We start from the raw sequence: 18379 nt of genomic DNA, 5'->3' as shown, positions 1-18379 counted from the left end.
TGAAGATCTGGGCCTTCTTTGGAAGCATTTTTAGGTCATGTGTTTTGCACGGGACGGACTGGTTAATTGCTGTCAGCTTGTTCAAGAGTATTAGTCTGTTGGCAGTGATTCATTTGCATTGCAACAGAAGGAATTATATGTAAATCAAGCTGTTAATGCTTTTTTTCTAAACTAAATATAGAGGATTAAATTAGCTGTGGACCCAAAATCTGAAACATTTATACCTCCGCTTTTGTTTCAGTGCTGTAGTTGAAACGGCAACTTACTCTTAAAGAGCTCTGAAAGAAGATTTCAATTTTGTGACTACAAATTTAGCATTTTCTTACTTAAAAAAATAATTAAACTGCAATCTCTTCCTCAAGTGCTAAGTCATATACAGCTTGTAAATTTAGTAGAAAAACCTTGTATTTTGGAGCTACCATGGAACCATTCTACAAATAAATAAATCTGTACTTTAAGACAGGGATATTTATCAGGGAGAGAGCATTTTCTGTGAGAGCATCCCTCAGAAGAGAATTCGTTATTGTCCACTTAAATACTTCAGAAATCATGAACTCCTAAGTTTCGTTAGTAGCTTAAAAGTTACGGGGTTTTGCATTTTGAATATTGTATTCTTTTTATTTACTTTCTGCTTTTTTCTTTTAACATTCATGTTTTTTCATCTTTCTCAAATGTGCAAGTTATAAACTCTCCTACATAAAAAGTAACCCAAGATTCTCACACAGTCAGATCTCTCCGGGGACCCTGAGCTCTAAGATCAAATTACCCTAATATCATCCCCTAATTCACTCTAACATCACAAGACTTACCACAACATCTGAGGAAATGACAGTCACAGTTTCTTGGCCAAATTAATTTTTATATTACAAATAGTCTGATTACTGATTGCAAATAATTATAAATTATCTGACCAAATAATTGCAAATTACAGATAACCTATAATCCGATCTCCAAAACGTGCTGCAGAGGTCACCAGGCTGACTTGCATCGACTGTCAGCATTTCATCCAGTGCAGTACTCTGTCGCTGACAGGTAATTTGAATAACTGATTGGAAAGTGACCCCCTAACACACAGTGTCATCACACCAACTGTTTCTGCTGTTGTATTTGTGGCTAGCACCATCCCTGCGTGATGGCTAGGTGGTAGGGATGACAGAGTGGCTGTGAGCCTCCAGCCTGGGCTGGGATGCCAGTGTCCAACCACTGGTGCTGGTAGAGGACTAGAGGTGGGAAGACCATGGTCACTGCTGCGGTGGCCCCACAGCAGTCATGGCCCCAGATCCCTCATCCTCCAAGGATGCAAACTGAACACCTAGTGAAACCAGTTAACACACTGTCTGATGATCAAGGAGAAGCAGCAGCCCACAGCAAATTTTCTATTCCCTCTTTCTATTTCTGTATTTCTGTATTTTACATCTTTAAACTTGAGGTCCATTCACATTCTGCTGCACAAAATTCTGACCGTGAAAGCCAGGGGAAAACCTCCCCTGGGCTGCAGTGGCGTTGCTGCTGGTTTCTACTGGGACTCAGTCCAACTGTCTAAGCAGAGTGCCTAGAGGCATGTGAGATGCCCGGAGCCGTGCAAAACACCTACATGGGGCCGGAGCTGATCTGAGATGTACGGAGGACCAGCACCCTGCTGGAGCAGCCTCCAGAGGCCAGGCAGGATGCCAGGGGGCATTTCGGACTCTACCAGACACCTCTGTTTTTCACCACCCTGCTGAATTATGGACCCAGATCCTTGCAATCTAAACCAAACTGTCTCGTGCAAAACACTGAGTTTTACCAGTATGTTTTAGATCAGTTGCAAATGTAGGAAACATCTGGCTTTTTCCCCCTCCTGTTATGGAATATTGGCACACAGGGAGGTATTCTTGGATGAGAAGATTGTCATCTCCAATGGATTTCTAGGCAGAGACAGAAGAGTTATAAAAGTGTCAGGGCTGTTGTCCCTGCAAAGACTTCCTGCATTACCCCAGCAGAGAAGGCATCCAGCAGTGAACTGCTTGATGCTTCAGCAGAGAACGAATACAGCATTTTTCACCAGTTCAGGTCTGAAATTTCAAACAGTGACTGGGCTCCAGTGCACAACTGTCAGCAGAGTTCAACGCATGCTTCTGCTGTGGGTCTGCTCGGTGACCTTCCGCAAGCCTCTTGCCTTGTGCTGCGCATTGGGTTGCTTCTCTGTTTAGTGGAGGGAAGGATATGAACCATTTGGGCATCCAAGGAGTCAACTTGCAAGGTTAAAGACCTGTGGCAGCTTAGAACAACCAGAAAATCAAGACATACCCCATTCAGACCTGATGCAAGAAAATATCTTTAAAAGACGTCTAAAAATCTCAAAGAATAGCTTTTCCAAGCTTTCATTCCCATGTGACAAACCCTAGCTCCTCCAGTTCAGTTCAGTGTAGTTCATCATATAAGGATAACAATCTTGTTTGTTTTTTCCACTGAATAATAATAGTAATAAATTTCATATGCCTGTAATCAAAATGCAAATCCATGAAGAATTTTATAAAGAGTGCTTAAGGGTCCTTAAGTAAGGGTATGCAGAAATCTCCCAGCCTTTGTGTGCTTCACATCATAGAAATTTTAACGAAGTTTTTTAGACCAAGGTGGTTGTTTGTGGAGGTGAGTGTGGAGGTGGGTGTATATAAGTGTAGCTGTGTAGCATAGAAGTGTGTGTGCACTTACGCATTTTATCCTTGTATGATAGAATTTTCAAAGCTGTCTAAATATGATTAAAATAAATATGATTAAATTCTCTGAACCTGAGAAAAAACTTCTTGACTGTGAGGGTGACTGAGCATTGGAACAGGTTGCCCAGAGATGTAGTGGAGATATTCAAAACCCGTCTGGATGTGATCCTGGGAAATATGCTCTAGGTGACCCTGCTGGAGCAGGGAGGTTGGACTAGATGGTCTCCAGAGGTCCCTTCCAACCTAAACGATTCTGTGATTCTGTGATTCTGTGAAAGCAAAAATCCCAGTGAAAAGCTCCATGATTTACATTTCTTCTACACAGAGTTACTTTTAAAAATTCCGCTTCTAAGATGGAAAATGTGTGAGACTCTCTTTAAAATCCAGAAAAGAAAGCAAGAGAGTTGAGAAAATGGGCATGGGCCTGGGAGCTATCCTGAGTTTTCTCCTCACATCTTACTGTGGAGCACTGAAAGACTCTCTGGTCCCATCCAAAAAGCATTTATGCCACAGACTGGATTTTTACCATGGAATTGTAAATAGGCATGCTGCTTCCTGGACACATAAAAGGTATTTGTAAAAGCTGAGGATAGTCAAAACTTCCAAAAACATCTAAAACATCTCGAACATCCTCAAACAACATGTGACAACTTCCAGGAGTGCATTTTTGTATAATGTTTTGACCGTCCTCGACTGTTACTGACTTCACCAGCTGTTGAGCGCTCTAGACCTCGGAACAGTGCTTGAAACCTTTCAGGTTCAGCCACTGTGAGCTAACGAAGCAGTGGGATTTTCCCTTCATGGCTGTTCAGCCTAAGGGCCAAATCCTAATTCCCTCTAGCAAGGTCTATCTGATAAAATGCTGTAGGAGCTAATGGAGGAGTCTGGGGTGACATCACTGTATGCTTTTATAGAGCTGCTTGGGAACAAAGCTTGACAAAGTTGACAGAAAAGCAAATGGCTATACACTGACCATGAGCAAAATCAGGCTGACGGTAAGGAGAAGATTTCCAAGCATCAGAACAACGAAGGTCTGGAATAACTGAGGAGAAAGAATCAGTGTCCCAAAAGGGGATTTGCAATCCTACCATCTTTTTATTTGCATAACTGTAATACTTAGCAATTTCAACCAATTACAATTTCTTTATTGTAGGCAGTATACAAATAGAAAGTAAGAGATAGTGTTTAACCTACTGAACTTTCATTTTAACTAGGTTAGAAAGGAACAGGATAACTCTGTACCTGTTTTCAAGGGGGGGACAGGGTAATGGAAGTGACCTTCTTTTCTTCCATTCAATGGCTCTAAAGCCTCTCTTGGAGTCCTATACACATTTTCAGCTCCCCACTTCCAGCATGGACCGACTGGAAATGAGAAGCACAGTCAAGTGTCTGGGAAGTGTAGCTTCCAAGAAGAGATGCAAAATAGGGTTGTTTGATCTACAGAAGAGGAGACTGAAGAGGAGACTTGGTGACAATCTTTAAATGCTTAAAAGAGCTGAATAAATTCTTCTTTTGGCTATTATAAGTAGGATAAGAAGACATTGGCTTAAATGCAGAAAGACTTTAGGGAAAAAATGAAACACTAGCGCATACTGTGTCTGGGAAACATATGGAAGCCCTGTCACTAGAGAATTTAAAAGCAGACTACACCGATGCCTACCAGGAGTGGTTTAAATCTTAGGTGGGAATGGATTAAATGACCCGTTCAGGTCTTTTCCTTCCCTATTTTCTATGGTATTTTGTACTGTCTTAACAAGACCGTTCTCTCACAAAGGTGTGGGTTCACAAACACTTAACTGTGGATAGATAAGTGCCATTTCCTGAAATGCATGAAGCTAAAACGGTGCAGATGTCTTACAAGGACTTGGAAAAAAATGCTTAAAGGATCTATCTTGACATTACAGCGGCAGTAATTAGGGGGTTAGGAATAACAGAGGAGCTTACAGAATATTTTGGAGTCTTCAGAGGAGTGCTATCTCAAGTAGAAATGTATTGTTGTTGTGTTGCACTGTGAAACAGCTGAGCGCTCCAGTAAAACATAGGATATTCCGCAATAAAGAAAGAAAAACACCAGAATCTTGACAGTGTAACAAATATTGAATTTGTTGACAATTGGAGTAGGGAAAAAAAAAGATTATAAACATAAAAATGTCTAAACCACTGCAAAGTACTAATTTAGTGTCAGTAGCCTCTTTGAGAAGGAACATTGCCAAAGAATCCAGCAATAGTGTAAATTATGCAGAGCACAACTCTGGGAAATGGCAGGTGTTCACCTACCTAATAGAAACACTGAAAAAAAATCTCTGTCTGATTATTTATTAGACCTTTTGAAGAACAGAAGAGCAAGTATCTGGCCCAGAATGTTAACTTGATAACAACTCTTTATGCCGTTCGCCTGTCATATAAATAATGGATTGTTTCCCTTTACATGGCTTTTTCAGTTTATTAGTTACTTCCATTAGACAACAGCTACATCCTCAGAAATCTGCAGGGTCTTGCCTCTGATAACAGTAGGGCTCAGTCCTTCTCTGAGTGATGATTTGGCCTCCATCCGTTCCCTTTTAAAAATTAGATTTTGATCCAGATTCTCTTTCTTTTGGTGGCATGAAAGAGCCAGCGTCTGTCCCTGTGAGCTCCCATGGGACAGCCAGCCTGTAGTATTCAGCTGTGCCATGAGTCAGCACCAATTTGAGCAAACAAAAACTGCAAACCCATGGACCTCAAGCAAACTGTGTGTGGTGGGGTTGGTAGGAAGGCTGTTCACCCATCCAGAATGGGCAGCAGGACATATTTCCATGCAGGCAGTCACGTTCTCTTGGCGTTCCTCTTCCCGATCCCTTCCCCCCAAAAACATCCCTCCAGAGAAAGCTCAGCAGCTCTAGAGGAAATTCCTGTTGCCTCTACTGAAGTTTTAGCTTCAGTGAAATGTCAACGTGGAGATTATAAACCTAAACCATTTACTTTAAACAAGCAAATCAAACAGGAAGAATGCTGGTGTTTGGAAACTACCCTAAGACTTGGAAAAGCTAAAGTAACATTGTTTGGTGGTTAGGCAGACCAAAGGAAAGAAGATATTTCAATATTTGTATCAAGTTGGAACTGTGGAGTTGTGTATTCTGATTGGTTTTACTCAACATCAAAGTGATATAATGTGGTAAACCTGACAGAATTGATCTATGTAGCCACTAAGAATGATATTTTAATGAATTAACCAATGCAATTAAAAGATATTTAGAAAATTAGCGTATAAATTAGCTAAATTAAGATGTAAAAAGCCTATTTAGTGAGGTGATTCTCTGGTGCTTTCCCCAGGGTGATTGTTTTGGAACCATGTCATCCAACTTCTGCTAAGTACCATTACGACAGGAAAGAAAACAACTACTTTGACTGTAATAGTAAAGAACATCATAAACTCCATTTCTTAAATGTGCTTAAGACATCTATGACTTCCTATAAACATTTCAAAGTGACTGGTCAGCGAGAAGCTTTGCAGAGACTCCAAGCGCTAGTTAGACCATACGTCATCTTAACCTAATATGAGAGCCAGGAGTCCTTAGCTAGCACAGAGCAGTGCAAAAATTATCAAATGGAAGTGAAACCTCATCGATTTATGCCAGGTAAAAACCCGCCCCAAGACTTGATTCCAGGCATCTTTTACTCCCACCCATCTATAACTAGAAACCAACCCACTTAAAATCAAACTCCAGGTAATAAACCTTCACAACAGTCATAAAACACAGCTATAAAGTGTGATGCTGAAACCTTCTGGTCTCGTTCCAGAGCTTGCTGGACTGGGAAAAGCCCTGTCCATCACCACCAAGTGGAGGTTGTAATAGGAGTCATTAGACACAAACAATGTGTTCCACCGCAAAGGAACTGAAGTGCCATCCTTTGTTTGAAGCTAATGACTGCAGCTACAGTTAAAAGCCCGTCATTTACACGGCACACAGGAACAATTGTCTCGTGATGGGAAAATGGAGACCTTGGCTGGGTGTCAAGGATTTAAGTGCGAATCCACGCTTACCCACTTGGCATGCTTCGTTGCACAACCTCCTCCTGTCTTCACCTCTCCCATTGCCCAGCTGATGCTAAGCTGCAGGCAGGGAGGGGGAATCTCTCTCTCACACACACACACACACTCACACACCCCTTGGCTGGTAATTCTCCTCACCCACCTGCCTGGTCTGGGTGGTCCATTTGCCAAGGGCACTCTGATCCATGCTTTATTACATGTAAAATAGATGTTGCAGCTGTGGCTGATGGTAGCACCAGAAATCTTCCTTTTCCAGGCAAGGAAGACCAGAAGGGCCAGGCCATTCTTGGGCCAGGAGCCACGTCTTATGCTTCAGTGACCTTGCCACAGCTCCCAGGTACTCTGCGATACGATGGTTAGAGCAAGCTGCCCATATTGTGTCACACGTCTCATCCATAAGAGTCTCTTTGCATCTGGTCTTTCCTGGAGCCCTATACTCCTGGTTCCCAGATAACAAAAAGTCAGTAGTTGTTTACTTAATAGCAGCTCAACTAAGACCACTAGCAGCTGGTAGGGAGGCAGGGAGGACCCAAAGACAAGTGAACTCAGGTGACAGATATGTGCCTGCTGCAGTGAGCTTCAGGTCACACAAGGATCTCCAACATCTCACTCCTGTGTCTAAGCCATAAATCCCAGCCTCTGAAGCAGTTAGATTTCATCCCTCCTGCAGCTACTGAATGCGCTAAGTGCCTCCCTGCTTCAGTTGTATTTTCAGAAATATTTGGAAATAGCAAAGGCTGCCACAGTAACACCACCAATTTGCCTTTTCCTACTGTCCGAGCAAGAGTTACATGCCATTTGCACCTTGAAATCATTACAGTTGCCTGAAACCACAGGCAATTGTGAGCCCTTTGTGGAGTCCTCAGTACAGTTTCTGTTTCCAAATGATAACACAAGGAATAAAATATTGGAGCCCAAGCCCTTCCTCCTAACTATTTGTTTGGGCTCTGTTACCATAGTATCTGCATGCCTTGCAACCGTTAATTCACTTTTTTTTGCAGCCTTGTTGTTGAAGGGAAATGTTATAAAACGTGCTTATTTTGTAGACTGAGGACTAAGGCCTGAACCCACAGAGGTGTTTAAACTCTTAAATCCTACAGATTTCCATATGTTTGCAGACAGGAGCTCAAATATTTCACCCAAGGTGAAATAAGAGACTTCTATGGCAGGGCCTGGATGGGGACTCCCTAATCTAACAATAGTTCCCTGGCTGCTCGGCTGTTCATCCTTGGTGACCATAGTTGTAATATCTGGAATGCTGGTTTTTTTTTTTTTTCCAACAAGAGAAAGACCTGGAGAAAACACTGAGACAGTGCTCACAGACCTAGCGCACGTAAGGAGAGCACAAGCCTCCTCTAGCTCAGAGCGCCTCACTTCCCTCCCAGTTTCTCATCATCTGTCTGGCACATCTATTCAAGCGAGACGATGGAACCGTAGATGGCTCCTGCTTAAAAAAAAAAAAAACTATAAATCATTTAGAAATATATTACTAAGCTTATTATAAGGCATTATAACAAATTAGAACTAATAGTGTTGCTTAATAACAAGATTTTTGTAACAAGATATTATCCCCACATATATCACCATGACTCTGGTTACCTAGCCGCTGTGAGAATAGGTAGGGATGATTGATCGGCTTGCTTTTTTCCTCTTCTGATTAGAAAGAACTGCGGCTTGGATTCAGAATACTAAACTGCACTATAAAATACATTATTAATATGTACAGCAACCCTCTTTTTATAGCCTTATGCCAGTTTATTGCTACAGTATCCTTCTGAATGTGACATTAATAAAACTAGTGCAATAACACAGCCTCTAAATTGGTAGTTATTGGTGATGAGGGAGCGATTTAGTAGTGGGGTTTGTTGGCAAAACTGAAGACCCATTATTAGTCTGATGGCTGATTAATTAGTAATTATTCACTATCTTATTTGTGACCCAGCCCGCTGTTTTTAGAGATTTTCTCACAAATACTCAATTTTAAAGCTATTAGCCAAAACAGAAGTAAAATAGCAGGCTGCTGTGCAGTCTAAGCATGAATTTTAGCTCCAAAACCAAGTAGCTAGAATCCTCTTCTCCAGCTCTATAATCTACTGTTATAAAATATCAGGCTGTCCGGGAAGCTGGCTGTGTGGGAAGGTCCAAGGCTGTCATTTGTGAAAATGTCACCTCTGTCCCCCGTGAAATGGGTCTCACCCTGCCAGCTCCCATGGGGCGGATAAAGCTTCTTGAAGGAGTTATTAGCATGAGGGACAGTGCAGGACTTTGCTTTCATCTAGGTGTTTTCACCTTTGCTTTCTCCTTGCCCTTACTACGATGAGGTGCACTGACTACACCTTAAAACAAAAAAAAAAAGGGGGGTACAAATGTTTTGACTTCTTATGTGAAATTTTACCCCTATGCAGAATGCATTGTAATGAATAAGAGGAATATAATTAGCAGCTCAATAGCATTTACACTGCATTTATGACCCGGCTTTATCATCCATATTCTCCAAAACTTATTAGATCGTCGTAACAAGAAGCAGAATTATGTACTTTTTTTTTTCCTAAATGATTCACCCAAAATGGATGTAAATCACTGCCAAACACTGCGGGCTGAAATAGTTAAAGATATAGGAAGACCTATGTGTGCAGCACGTGTTGTTGGGTGCACAGCGGTAGGAATAAATGCCAGCTCTCCACCACGCCTCTCCTCCCTGTAGACGGTTACCATTTAGGATTTTTTTGCACATTTGACTTTGACTCGTCATGCTAAAATTAAGACAGAATGTCTCAGGTTGACTTCATTCTGTGGTCAAGAGGCCAGGTGAATATTCTCTCTTGTGAGAATCAAAGAAAGAGGGTCGCTTACGAAGACGAACTCTGCCAGCAATTCATTGCTCCTTTCAAGCTCATAATCTTTTTGGCCTCGCAGAGCAAGTTGACCAGCAAATAATCTTGTCAAAAGCTGCTCTTGATCGTTTCTTTCAATCCTGTATTTTATCCAATCTACTGTTCATTTAAACATAGGCTGTTTCTTATCCTTGCTCACTCATCCTTGCAAATGAGAAAAGTGAGATTCATAAAAGGTATTTTGCCCATTTTCATACGCTGAAATCCAACAGTTTTGATGTGCAAGTGGTCGAGTTGGGGCTACAGAACAAGTTGAGTTTGACTGCATCAGCACTTGGTGCTGTTCATACCCACAACGCATTTGGGGCCCCTCCCTCAGCCTGATGTTTAAAGATCACTTTGTTTACATTTACATCCATTTCACAAGGGCCTTGCAAAATCCGGACGGACAGAAGAGAGAATCTATAAACACATCCTCAAACCATACTCGTCATCTAGTGCTCAGATATGTATCGCATGTGACAAAGGCTTTCAGATCCAACAAATGAATATCTCCGAGACTTTACTGCCTTATTAAATGATTGCAAAAATCCTCGTACGTCTTCTTTAGACAGGCAAATAACTCCACATAACAAACTATTGCTGCTGCTGCTATATCTGCCAGTCCACCTCCTGACTGGCAAACTCAGGTCCTTCTCCCCATGCAACTAAAATTGCGCAGAAGCCTTACCAAAGCCAACATACGCTGCAGCATTGCACGAGCTCATTGCAAAGGTGAGTGATTAATCCACGAACTGCAAGTGATGGAATTCCTTGCACAGAGGTTGTGAAGTCTTAGGAGGAGAAAATACTTTCCCTGGATACAAGGTTTTCGGTTCTGTCTGCTGAAGGGATGCCACTCGGAGGACGCCTCAGTCAAGAGTTTCCAGTGTGCTGAAGAAAAAGTAGCTGTTACTTCTTCTTCTCTGTTCACCAGCCAAATCATAAACTTCCACCCTTCTTGGCTCCCTGTGCTAAATGTGTATCAGACATTGATACAGGAGGAAGGAGTGCTGCAGCCAAACTGAGGTTGTGAAGGAAGATGACAAGGGTTAGAACAAAATATATGTTTACTGGGTTTCACAGAGTCTCTGTGTTAGCTGCAAGCTTGGGAAAGGGTGTTACTATTATTACACATGCTGTCAAAGGCAAGAGTGCCTGTTTTCAGGCTGTTTTCTGAAGACATTAACAGTTACTGAGTTGTCAAAAAAGATCACGGTGCAAGCTCGTGGATTTTGAAACCTGAAATGAAAAAGACATAGAGGGAAGTTCAAAGTGGCAAGACCCCACTGCTTATGTCTATGTATCAGGCTGCGGTGCAGCGGTGCACATTGACAGTGCCTGTCTGCTGATCAACAAGTCAAAGAAGACCTTGGCTGAAAGTGGCTTATGCTTCATTTTACATCCTTTTTCATCTCCTTCAAAGTCATATTTCCCCATATTTCAACTCTCCTCATGTCAGTCCATACAAACAGATTAGACAGACATAGGCAGAAGAGCCCTCAAGCAATTTTCAAGTATGCATCTGTTAGGTTTGGGAACTCATCCAGTTGCAAGTGCAACTTGCAGGGACACTAACTGCCCTGCTCCTCCATTTCTACTTCCTTTGTCCTTTCCTTCCCTTCTTCTTCATTCCACCTTATAAGAGGATATCCTCATTTCTGATATTGCCTATTTTCCTTGTGGGAGTACCTATATAAACAACAAGATGAGTATGTTATAGCAATACACTGGCTTGTGCCTCATATGGCATAATTTAGCAGATTGCTGCCAGTGGGTGCCAGGTGACAACGTAAGTAAAAAAGGCTGGGGTAAATTTTGCGCTGGTATCAATCCATAATCTCTTTTGAAATGTATTGGACTGAGACTGTTTATATATCAGCTGAATATCGTGGCCACATTTGGCCAAATCTGTCAAATCTGTGTTTCTCATAATTGCTATTTGTGTCCATAGCTCAGTTGTATATTCGTATCCATTGAATAAGTGGCTTAATCTCCAGTTCTCCAACTGAAATCACCAATGATCGTCTTATTGCTGGGATACTTCACTGTGCAGATGAAAACTACAATGACTGACTTGTTGCGTTATCACTGTGCAGCATCTGATCTGCTGTCTGGCAGTAGCCCAGAGATCTCTTTCAAGGCTGGCATTTTCCGGGTTCCTCCCTTGGACTGAGATCAAGATCTCTCCAATGCAGACAGACTAGTTTGCATTTGTTTAGGATAAAATTCATTACACAAAAAAAGTGAAGAAACAGGCTTCCAGCAGAACAAAATATGTCACTCAACCACATGACCTCACTGCATGGACTTTGTGGCTTCTTGGCATCTCCTCCTGATGTACTGCTTTCTGGTCCTTACAAAATGCAGGTTACTGCACCCTGGGCAGAAAAAGAATCAGAGAACTGTAAATCAGCAGACAGCAAACTATATAAAGAAGACAAAACCAATTAAAGCTAAAGAAATGATATGAACCAGATCGGGCTGCAGTCAGACCAAAAATCATTAGCTGCAAACTGTAATAATTAAAATCAAATTTGAATTCTTTTTTCTTTCCCCTGGTACAAATGCCTTGCCCTTCTAATTAGCACCATTATCTCTTCCCTGTCCTTTGCAGCTTATTGTAGAGGCCTTGAACATTACTACTATAAAACATGGCTTTGTACACACATCAGGAATGGCATTTGCAGAGGGAACCAACACTGAATACATAAGAAAATGCCAATATGCCAATGTCACGGGAAGGTTTTGTTCCATGACCAGTTACTCGCTCTGTCCTCTCTTGACCAGTTTGTTCAGTCATGTCCATCTCTCCAAGGTAAATAAAAACTCAGATGGCATAGCCAGTAGTCAGCTTAACAGCGTCACGCACCTAAGCTGTTCTGGTCTCCTGAGAGCTGTTTTTCCCTTCTGAAACTCTTATTTCCTGTTTGCTTGTTTTTCTTTTCTTGGTTCAGGCTTGTTCCAGCTGACCAAATCAAAATACCCTTCAAAGATCCGTTAGTTTCGACCGTAAGATCCAATGGAAGTTGTTCTGATAACAAGTGTTCTGGATAACCCTAAGAAGGACTGGTGAACTTTCATTTGGACTAAATAAATATGTTTATTACTGGTTCTAAAAAGGTGTGTTATGTAACTGAGGCTGGACCTCTCAGAAGGGCTGAGTACCCCTAACTGGAGAGAGAAGCACCACAGTTTTACAGCCTCTCTGGGATTTAGCTGGTTGTCAAATAAGGAAGAACTGTGTCATTTGACAATCTTTACAAAGCAGACAGTTTTGAGCAGCCACTGAGGTAGTTTCTAAGATGAACAAAAGAGCACGTCAGCCCGTTTCCCCACAGCAGCTTCTGAATACGTGCAGACACCACATCTGTGGAGCAGGCTATTTGCAGAAAGGATGAACACATTCAGCAAATGCACAAATATGAACTGATCACATGCTAGAAGAGAAAAAAAGAACAAAAGGAGGTTGCATTCCGGAAATCACCAAAGAATAGCAAAACTCTAAAGGGTAGTTCAGCATTTCTTGGAAAGGACCTTGTTGCATTCAAAAGATACATCTCTGTGACAGGAACGACAATGCAGCCTTTGGACTAGCTACAGACTGAGACATGAATAATGGAATAAACAGGAAAGAGGAAAATTAAGCTTGAGTAAAGGGGCTAAAAACCAAAACTGGTCACTCTGGGCAGATTGCCTCCTGCTCTCACATGGTGCACTGCTCCTAGGGTAATCCCATTGAAGTCGGGAAGAGGATTTAGGGGTAAAGGGACACGAAAACTGAAAAAAGAGATCAGAATATGGCCTTTTGCTGGAGAGAAAGAAAACTAAACTTGATGCTAAGAAGAACTAAAGGGATTCTGAGAAAGATAAGATGAAAAGGCATCTAAAGAGAAACTTATCATCTAAACTTTAAAACACTCTAAACTTTACTCATCTTAAATTCACTTTTTTCTATGGTGTGGTATATCTCCAGCAAAAAATACATCAAGAACAGTCAGTAAACAGGAAACCTCAGCAGCTAATAGGGCCTGCTTGAACAAGTGAAATTTTCACGTGACAGCTATGAATGCAGTTTTGGGGAACCCAACACCCAAAGGACGATGATACAGATTGTTCAAAATGGTAGAGCTAAAATTTCAGAGGGTGTTACAATGAGATTCCAGTGAAGTCAATCAAGGTTGGTTATCTGCCCTAATACTATTTGCAGATTGCCCTCCTGGGTTCTGTAAACTAGTGGAAGGAAGGAACAAAATGTGGGATTTATCTTCTATATCTTTAGACAATCACAACGTCGAGAGTCCTATCCGAGCCAGCTGTCTGAACTATGCTGTTAGCAGAGAGAGGCAAACACATATCTGTGTGATTCATGCAGTCCCTCTAAACATCTGCAGTAGGAAGAGTTGATTCACACCCTATAAATGACTAGGAGTCATGAGGAAGTCATGAGTCATGCTAGTAGCAGTATCTACCTTTTGCATGGACAGCATTAGCTAAGATGAAGCTCATGCCTCAATTTCTAAGCCTTTGGCTCAAAACTAAACTAATCAAGTTCTACATATAATAATCTACAGAATTACATGCATCTATTACATTAGATTATGATCTATACATTAGAATATGTAGATTAAGTACATAATCTACATATTAAAGTAACCCCATCCCTCCAACCATCTTTTCAGACATGCCCAGCATCCTGCAGAATCAAGTCATAATCAGCTGGGAATGGATGTTCTCCTACAAAAGGCTGTGATTTCAATGAAGATGTGTTACATGGTGTGAAACTGTTCTGTCTAGTGTGTGGAGAAATCATAGAGATGCCTCCGTTTTTAAAAGAATATGTTGTCTGCCTAAAGCCTCAAAGGTCTATTGAGATTTTTAAACTACTCCATACTTTTCAGAAAGAGGAGAGTCCTCTGTTTCAGGACACCATATTCTCCTTATACTTGGGTTGAGAACAAGATCTATCTTAGAGTAAGCAGGGCTGGAGATGAATTTCTGTTGTGCTCTGATTCACCACTGTTCAAAAGGGCGTGTTGGCTGCTATACACGAAACAAAAAAAGTGCTAACTCAGGGAGTTTAATGAAATCCTCCACTTTGGCTGAAGGATGCTTCTAAAACATAGAGGAATGGTTATGCTTTCAGTTCTTAGATTTGGTAAATAGGTAACCACTTTACCTTAGCATAGATTAAACCTGTTTGCCTTTTATCTTGTCAAAAACAGATAAAGGAGGTCTTCTTTTATCTTTCCCTTCTTCCAAACAGAAGAGGGATCGAACAGCCTGTGAATGGATCCTGAGCTGAGAATGAACTGTCATGACGAGCAGTCCCTTTATTCTAACTGTCTGAAGGAGTCTGAATAGGATAGCAATGTTCTTATGAGAACAACCCACCACAGAGACAGCCTGATCTGACACCACAGATGAAGCATGCTATACGGTAACTCTTCTTGACTTTTCAGCTTGAAAAGCCCTAAATTCCATCAATTCCTGATCTTTAATTTTCCTTTCTGCTGCCTATCCTCTGCAGGTGACTCCTGAAAGAAAAATGCTGTGAAGAAAGGCTCTCTTTGGTCTTCTAACCCTTCCCTAGAGAGGAAGACACAGCGCTCACAAAAGTATTTCTAACTTTGAGGTTTGTTGGCATTATTGTTACTTACTTGTATCACCATAGCACTGAGGAAACTTAGTCATGAGCTGAACTCGTGAGTACCAGCACTGTGCGGACATAAAACAGAGGCTGCCTCTCTCCACAGAGTTTACCTTGGTTTCAGCAGGGCTAGTATGTGTGTATATAGACGATTTTCAGCAATTTTTCTCGTTGCTCTGCTCAAATCTGTCAACATAGCAATGTGTATAATCACTGCTTGACCTGGTGTTGCCAAGCAGAACATCCAGAGAGGTAGTGGAGTCTCCACCCATGGAAGTCCTTTCTTGGCTTGACAAAGTCATAGGTGACCTGCTACCGCTGGTGACAACCCTGCTTCAGGTGGGAGGTGGAACTAGATACTTCCAAAGCCTCCTTCCAACTCACACTTTTGGGACTGTAACACTTTGCTTGGTTGAGTTTGCCGAAGCTGTTTTAGAGGGCAGTGACATCTCTCTTAGCTCAAACACAGCCAGGACAGCCGATCTGCCATTGGCTCCAGTAAATCCTCTTGGTTCCATATAAGGCTCTGTGATCCTGAATGGAAATTGCCAGTTGATATTCCATCCAAAAGGAGAATTAGGTAAAGCCATTTAAAGTTCCTATCACTCTGCATTGCTCACCTGCTGTTCTGATGAATTTAAAAGGTTTTTGGTAAACTTCTATTTTTTTACCTTGGTTTACGAGGAAGGAGTAGGAACATTTCTTTCTAACACTGGAAAAACATGTAAGAATGCATTTTTTAATAGAAAAAAAAAAAGCTAGTCCCTCTAAGGAGGTCAATGCACGTCTGAAAAAAAGTTTAAAGTAGAAGATCTCAAGGATTCAACTGTTTCAGTTGTTTTCCAGGCTTAAAGCAAGTCTCTGCATTTTCGCATGAGTAACAAACAAATTGCAGCAAGATGGGAGGCCAGCACCATGCTGCGTGTGAGTTATGGTCACATCCTGGCCACGAGACTGGCCAGAGCTTACCATAGTGCTTTGCTTTGCTATCAGTGATGCCACCACGGGATAGAGAAGCTGTCTTGGTTTCTTGTGGAAGGGCTTAAGCTCCCCAGCACGAGGGATTGTTAGGGAGGCCTGTGGTAGACACAGTCTTGTTTGTGATGTGGATGCGCAGAACCGGGTCAGGGAACCTACAGGAGAGGTTCAACCTCTCCCCAGCACACACGGACACAACACACATACACAGCCTGCTCTCCGTAGCGGGGTTGCTCTGCTGCCTGGTGATTCTCCCCGAAACGTCTCTCCACGAGAAGAAAGGCCAATAAGCGTTGCTTTCACAGCAAGAGGAAAGCTGGCAAAAGGCCCAGACGATCTGAATAAGAAAATAAAGTGGGAATCCCTCAGGGAGAGTTGAATATTCAGACTCTCTTCTGTGTTCGCAGTGCTCCATATGTAAGAGGGGTGAGGTGGGGGGGAAATCGGCCTCTGTGAACCATTTGGTTGGTCATCAATATCCCTCATCTCCCTCATCAGGAATAATTTGCCTAAGTTCTTCTTTTTTTTTTTCCCTTAGGAAATAATTGCTGCTTTTGTCAGGTACATCTACATGTTTTAAATAATTGCTGGCTTTCTAGGGGGAGATTCTCAGGCCAACTTCCATCTCTGAAAGGTCACTTGCTTGTTCAGAGTCAGGTCAGGAATATTGCATAGCAGCCTATCCTGTGGGATATTCACACTCCTAGAGTGGGCCTTCACTCCCTTTCCTGCCATCTGAAGGCTTTTTGTTCGTCACAATATGGGACTGAAGGGGAAGAAATAATCTTGGATTTTTTTTTTTTTTCTTCTGAGATGAACAAAATGCTTTCTGTCTCGCTGGACTGCTGACAAGGCCTGGACCGTGAGAGAGTGTGACGATCATTAGTCAGAAGAAATATGTATTATTCCCCTTTCTACGTGTATTTGAGTAGTTCATGGTACCTAAAGTGTAATTAAGCAGTTGCTGCTGTTATACCCTGCAAGTATCTGCCTCACAGCATCAGTGCGATGACTGAGATAGAAGCCAACAAGAGGGGAAAATACTCATGAAAAATGAAACCCGCTTTCCACTAATCACTGAAGAACCATCCAGTTTTGCTCCAGGCATTGTAAGTTTTGTTTCTCGCCCCGCGCCTGCTTGCTAAGGATGAACAGCTCATACAGGGTATTGGTCCACTCGCTTGAGATCGTGACGTGTAAAGGATTTTTCAGTGTAGAAACACGTCCTGTGAATGCTCAACTTAAAATACTCCCTAATGACCTGGTTTGACCTGCTGGACTTTACCCCTGCTACTGACTGACTCGTCAGATAGATAGACTCTTTGCTGGCTGAAATGTGCGTTAGTATGTTCTTAGCTCCCCCGTTCCTCTCACTCCTTTCCCTGCAGGATACAAAGAAAAACCTCAGTCTTACTGCCTGGTGCAGTGGCTATGGAAGAGGGATGCTGACTCCTTTCCTGAAATCCTCCCCCCACAACAGTTGTTACCGGGGAAGCCTTCCCCACGGTGCATAACCTCCAGGAGCAGTGGGAGCCCAAAGTGGATGCTGAGGCCTCATGGCGTGTTTGAACCTGCCTCCCAGACAACATGTGACCCTCTCAGGCTGGAGGTAGCTCCGCTTGGGCCTTGCAAGAGTTAGGGTACAAAAGGCAGAGGAAAGGTCTTGAAAACCTTTACGTCTCTGGGTCTCAGACACGCACCGGTGGATTGGGGCTGATCTATTAGTACACGTGGTATAATTAAGTAGAGTTCCCAGGCTTTCCTCCCCTTTCTGTGCCGCTTTCTCAAGGGAAAGAGCAATGTCATTCCATCTCATTAAGGTCTTCACATTAGCAGTGTATTGTTTACAGCACATAAGAGGCAAATAAGATCTTTTCAGTTGACTGCCATTTCCTTTCCATTCACAAGCAGCAGAAGTGCCCATGAAGACATCATTGTAAAGTCAGTTTTGATAATACATAATTCAGTGCCTTCAACTTGGCCCTCAAGGCAAGTGTGGTATTTTATATAATGGCTTTACTCAAGAGGGGGAAATTAATTGCTTGTTCCTAGTTGGTTGCTCAGAGCTACAACTTCATGTGCACGAGGCAGACTCCCCTTAGGAGTCCTGATTTTTGTCAGAACATTCTGAAATTGTCTCCATGTC

General features: G+C 42.2%; 1 long non-coding RNA gene across 1 annotated transcript in view; it reads left to right on the top strand.

Moving 5' to 3' along the window:
- LOC138068872 (uncharacterized) overlaps positions 1–15966 on the top strand; it is a 32644-nt gene extending 16678 nt beyond the window's left edge. The window contains exons 2-3 of the long non-coding RNA XR_011143717.1: positions 14872–15045; positions 15136–15966. This is a non-coding gene — a long non-coding RNA (uncharacterized lncRNA). The remainder of the gene's footprint in view (positions 1–14871; positions 15046–15135) is intronic.
- The last annotated feature ends 2413 nt before the right edge of the window (positions 15967–18379 follow it).

This window comes from Struthio camelus, chromosome 1 (genome assembly GCF_040807025.1).
Source record: "Struthio camelus isolate bStrCam1 chromosome 1, bStrCam1.hap1, whole genome shotgun sequence".
NCBI lineage: Eukaryota > Metazoa > Chordata > Aves > Struthioniformes > Struthionidae > Struthio > Struthio camelus.
This window is presented reverse-complemented; position numbering and strand designations above follow the sequence as displayed.